Below are 6,147 nucleotides of genomic sequence, written 5' to 3'. Positions count from 1 at the left end.
CATTCAGGGATGACTACTGTTTCTAAGGTTGGTTATCTCTAGCTTTCACAATCCCTTGCTTTGTGTATAGAATTCTTAAATGTGTGTTACAGTTTTTTTCAAGTTCTTATCTACTTTTCCTTGCTACCATCAATAGAATATTATTCCCAAGCCTATGAAAGTCTATCATGTCTTTGGAAATTTCTAGAGGTGTTTCTGGCCTCCCTTAGCAACAGAGTGAATGCCTTAAGGGCTGTACTTTTATTTCAGAAAATTCTCCTTTTGTTGAACTGAATCTGTCAGAGAGTAGTCTAAGAGTGTTTCCTCTAATTCTCAGTAAAGAAACTGTCACCTTTATATATCCTATCCAGGATGTTTAATTTCAATGATCAAATTTGCATTTCTTTTTCCTCTGCATCTGAGGATCAGTTTCATCATATCATGACTAGGGGTGATGTTCTGTGATGAACAGCTATAATGTTGAAATATGTAAGAAAATGAGCTGCTGCTGAGTAATAAATAATAATATTAGCACATGGGTGGCTCACAGTTGGTGAGCTCCAGACCCACATCAGGTGAGCAAGACCTCCACTTAGAGTGAGCTCTAGCCCTGCTTCATGTAAAAACACAAGCCCTGGGTGAGCCCCGCTTTCTCTTTCTCTCTCACTCTCTCTCCCTCTCTCTGCCTCTCCCTTGTTTCCACTGTCTCTCTCTAAAAATAAGGAGAAGGAGAAGATGATGAAGGAGAAGAAGAAGAATGAGATGATGAAGGAGAATAAGAAGGAGAAGGAGAAGAAGAAGAATGAGATGATGAAGGAGAAGGAGGAGGAGGAGGAAAGAAAAGAAAAAAAAAAAAGAGTCCAGAAATAAACCCACAATATTGTGGCCAATTAATTTACAATACAAAGCTAATAAAATACAACAGCAAAAGGACAGTCTCTTCAGTATAAATGGTACTGGGAAAACTGGAAGCAACATGCAAAAGAAACTAGACTACTACCTTAAACCATACACAAAAATTAACTCAAAATAGATCAGACACTTGAATGTAAGACTTGACACCTCAAAACTATAATATAACATAAGTGTTAAGCTCCTTGATACAATTATTGGTAATGATTTTTTTGGATATGACTCTAAAAGCAAGGGCAACAAAATCAAAAATAGATAGTGGGACTACATCAAACCAAACAAAACTTCACATCAAAGGGATCCATTAACAAAACAAAAAGGCAACGAAATGAATGGGAGAATATATTTACACATGTTATCAATGAAGGTTAATATCCAACATATATAAAGAACTCTTACAATTCAACAGAGAAAAAAAAAACGTAACACACCAAACCATCCAATTTAAAAATGGACAGAGGATCTGAACAAGTTTTTTTTTTCCAAAAAAGACATAAAGATGGCCAACAGGCACATGAGAAAATGCCCAACATCACTAATCATCAGGAAAATGTAAATCAAAATAGGTTTGAGGGGTGCCTGGGTGGCTCAGTTAATTAAGTGTCTGACTCTTGATTTCAGTTCAGGTCATGATCTCCCGTTTAATGAGTTCAAGCCACACACTGGGCTCTGTGCTAACAGTGTAGAGCCTGCTTGGAATTCTCTCTGTCTCCCTCTCTTTCTGCCCCTCCTCTGTTCATGTTCTCTCTCTCTCTCTCAAAATAAACAAACAGAAAAAAAAACATTGAAATATCACTTCACATCTGTTAGAATGAAGAGAAGAAGTAACAAGGGCTGAGAAGGAAACCCTCATTTACTGTTGGTGGGAATATAAATTGGTGCAATCACTGTGTAAAACAGTATGGAGGTTTCTCAATTAAAAATGGAACTACCATATGATCTAGTCAGTCCACTTCTGGGTATTTATCCAATGACAACAAAAACACTAATTCAAAAATATATATGCACCCCTGTGTACATTGCAGTATTATTTACAATAGTCAAGATATGGATACAACTAAGTGTCCATCAATGGACACAGGATAAATAAGATGCAGTAAATATACATATATAGATATACAGTGAAATCCTATTCAGCTTTATAAAAATGAATGAAATCTTACCACATTATTTCACTTATATATGAAATCTAAAAATCAAAACTAACAAACAAAACAACCAAAGAAAACTTAAAGATGCACAGGACAGACTGGTTGTTGCCAGATGGGAGGGGCTTTAGGGGACTAGGGAGGATGAATTAAGGAGGCCAAGAGATATAAATTTCTAGTTATAAAATATGTCATGGGGATGTAATGTACAGCATGGTGACTGCAGTCATAAAATGTACCGAATATTTGAAAGTTACTAAAAGAGTACATCTTAAATGTTTACATCACAAGAAAAAAAACTGTAACTTTATATATTGACAGATGGTATCTAGAATTATTGTATTGATCATTTTGCAAGCATACATGTATCAAATCATTATATTATACTCTTGAAGCTAATATGTTATGTGTTGATTATGCCTTAATATTAAATAAAGAAGAAAAAGAAGAAGAAGAAACAGCAGCATATTTTTTGAAACTTTTTCATCTCCTTACAAAGGGTTTACTTGGGGGATCCTGAGTGGCTCAATCATTTAAGACTCAGACTCTCTGATTGTGGCTCAGGTCATGATTGCACTGTCCTGAGATTGAGCACCGTGTCAAGCTCTGCACTGGGCATGGAGCCTAAGATTTTCTCTCTCACTCCCCCTCTGCCCCTGCCCCATTCACACTCACAAGCATTCTCCCTGTCCCTCTCCCTCTCCCTCTCTCTCTCCCTCTCCCTCAAACAAAAACCCAACAAAGGGTTTACTTGGAGCAAGTGCTCTATGTCTATTTTATACACAAACCTAGTAAACTCCTTTTCATTTGTTTTTACAGATGGGCTGGGTCAGATTTTAAGAAAAGATATTTCTATTAATTATTTTTTTAGAAGAGATATTTCTTAGACATGGAAACATGTCTTTAAAAAATCAGAAACCTGCAATCAACACCACACTGGGAAGTTATCAAAGCGACAGAGGTATCCCCTAAACTATTTTCTGAAAGTCTGGCTCCAACTTTAATCCTCTATAAATTCAATGTACAGACTACACATTTCAAATTTGTTAATCTTGGAAAATTACATTAAATCTAACATCACTTGATCATTGACAACGGCTACACTAGTAGTTCCCTGGTTAAAATGTATGCAGAAGGTCTGTTCCTTCAAGTATCAAAATAATTATCAAGTTACCTTTCAAATCATCAAAACAGTTAAAAACAAGTATGTTCTTTTCATTAATTTCACTCAAATTAAGGCCTAAAATTAAAGTCTAGTATTATGTGCTATCTTGACATCTGGTAAAATTCGGGGATTTTGAATGGCTTACCTACAAGTTCCCCACTCTTCCTACAGACCAGGTTCCCTAGACAAACAAGTTCCGCATCAAAGAGACCAAGCAGAATCTCTGCTCATTCCTGAGTAGTGCACTTCAGTTCCCTGCCAGCCCACAGAATGATGCAAACAAGCCAACCAGAACTGGGAACACCCCTGCCTCTTGATATTATAAAGCCTGCCTCCTAGAGCCCCTAGTTTTTCAATCTGTTCCTGAGTTCAGCCTCCATGTGGCCTTCCATGGAAGGCTGTGAGGATATATGAGCCAGGAATTGCTGTCAATTTCATCCTCTTATGACTGAGTATTGTGTGTTCAAGTCCCTACAACCATAAGACAGCAACCCCTCCCTCACCAACAGCATAAAGAGATGCTGGAGAAAACACAAGTCTAAAACATTAAAATTTTTAATTAATAGAAATGATAAATTTAAATATTTAAATAATATAACATTTATACTGATAACAATTTTACAATCATACAGAATAAAGATTTTATATCAATAGAAGAACATTATTCTGGATTTCCTTGGAAACTAGATGAAAATATCCTGGAATTGGTGGTGATGGTTGCACAGTTTTGGGAATATATGCAAATGCCACTAAAATGCACTTTTTTTAAGGGCTGAATTTTATGGTATGTAAATTATATCTCAATAAAATGTAACCAATAAAATAGTAGTTCCCATAGTCCAGTGAAAATGTTGAATTATCCCACAGCAAATATTAATACCTATTTGTTAGCATAATGCGTTGTCCTGGAATGTACAGGGATGGTCATAAAGAATGATGTGATGAACACTTATTTTGAAGATACTCATAGCAAATGCTGAAATAAATGTATCATCCAAGCTCTATTCTCAGGAATATTACTGGATACCTAACAAGTATATTTATTACCAGAAAACAAAACAATTTATATGGAGAATATAATGTTTAGTTTTGACTTATCATGATAGATTCATTAGCAATTAGAATCAAAAGGAGTCATATGTTGAATTTTGCTTAATATAATCAGTAGTTATTAAACCCCTATTTAAGATGAAAATCAGACTACATATTTAATATAATATTTAAAAGCCTACATCCACAGAATGTTAAGAGATAAAAGAAATCTAAAGATATCTCTACCTTGCTTTCCTGATGAAGAAAACGAGATCCAAAGAAATTCTGCGACTGGCACAGGTCATGTATTAATCAGCCAGGACCTGACTTAAGGTTTTCCCTCTCCTCGTCTGTGCTTACGTTTTGCACTGTGTCTCTTTAATCACTGACATAAACCACTGGGTACCATTTATATTGGTGCCAGACTTGGTGAATATTCTTGTCGTCATGTTGACCTTACATATTCTAAGTTATTAGGCATATGCTGTCTATACTTTTTAAAGGTTTTTTTTTTTTTTCAAAGAAGTATCTTGTTATCAAGGGAGATACACTGGTAAAGAAAATATAGTCATAATCAGGTCATTCTGAGTTGCTGTTTATGTATGAGAATCACTTAAAAAATCTCTAAGCACCATTGTGTAATGACTACTTTTTACAATAACTACACACTTTGTCCACTAAAATTTTGGCTCTGTGTGTTTTAATCCACATAAGTCAATGTTTTGAAGCTTAGCTTCATCTTAAAAGAGGTTAATACCTTAAGATAAAGAAAAGGTTCATTTGGTACTGGCTGATCAAAAATGCTACATAAAATTCAGTAAAGAGTTAATATAAAAAATGTATAGTACAGCAGGAAAAATAAACTTTAGACAGAAAGTGGCTGGAAAAGGACATTTACCTACTCTTCCCAACTCTGGTTATCAGATTATTGATTTTAACAGTATGTTGAGTTTCTCCCATTCAGTGGGATAGCGAGCTCACGATAGTGTTCTTAATTCCCTTCATTCTCTTTGTGGAATGAGCACTCTTCTTTATAGTGAGTGTTTCAATTCCTCATTCCTTAAAAGCAGTGAGAGTAAAAGCTTGTTTAAAATATTGATCTGGCACAGTATCAAAAAATATTTTTAGAAAACAACTTTAATTTCAAAGTTTTGCTTAGTCTTTGTGCAGCTAAAGATGATGATTTCTAATAGATGGCTCTTTGGGACAGGAGTATATTTGTTTTTGTTTTTTCAATCAGATTGACCCTTAGGCACAGTTTTTAAAGCAAGGCTGATAATAAAAAGAAGTGAAGTGCTCCTCTTAGGAAAGTTATAAGTATTTGATGTCTTCTAACAAACTAAAAATAAATGCTTCTGTGAGAAACTGCTGTAAATGTAAAGTCCTTTTTTTTTTCTTTTTCCCTACATATTTAGAATCTAGCATTAAATTTTAGTTTCCATTATTTCTTTTCCTTAGGTTGTAATTCACTGCATCGTCCTGAGCACTAAGTTATCGGCATCCTGGAGTTTCAGTAGGAGTTACTTAAGAGGTGAGAGAAAGGAGCAGTGCTCAATCTGAAATGACATGGTGATTCAAAAACACCACAGTAGCCATGGAGGGCCAGAGTGACCAAGACGTAAGCTGCAATAGGTTGCCTTCAAGCAAAAGTCTGGCAAATGTGTTCTCACTTTCAGAAGAAAGTCATTTGTTTGTCATGTATAAATAACATCTGGCACTTAACCACTCCATGTAAATACCCCAAAGCAAAGTGTTACTTGAGACTATTAAAGCTACCTATTTCCCTATGTATAATCATTACCAAAGAAGATGATCTACGTGGTATGGAAGAGAAAGGGCATGGAGAACATGGTACTGGGACATGAGCTAGCTACATCTAAAAAATACATCATTTTCCAACTTGAGAATAGG

The sequence above is a fragment of the Crocuta crocuta genome, unplaced genomic scaffold (genome assembly GCF_008692635.1).
Source record: "Crocuta crocuta isolate KB4526 unplaced genomic scaffold, BGI_CrCroc_1.0 scaffold346, whole genome shotgun sequence".
Taxonomy (NCBI): Eukaryota; Metazoa; Chordata; class Mammalia; order Carnivora; family Hyaenidae; genus Crocuta; species Crocuta crocuta.
This window is presented reverse-complemented; position numbering follows the sequence as displayed.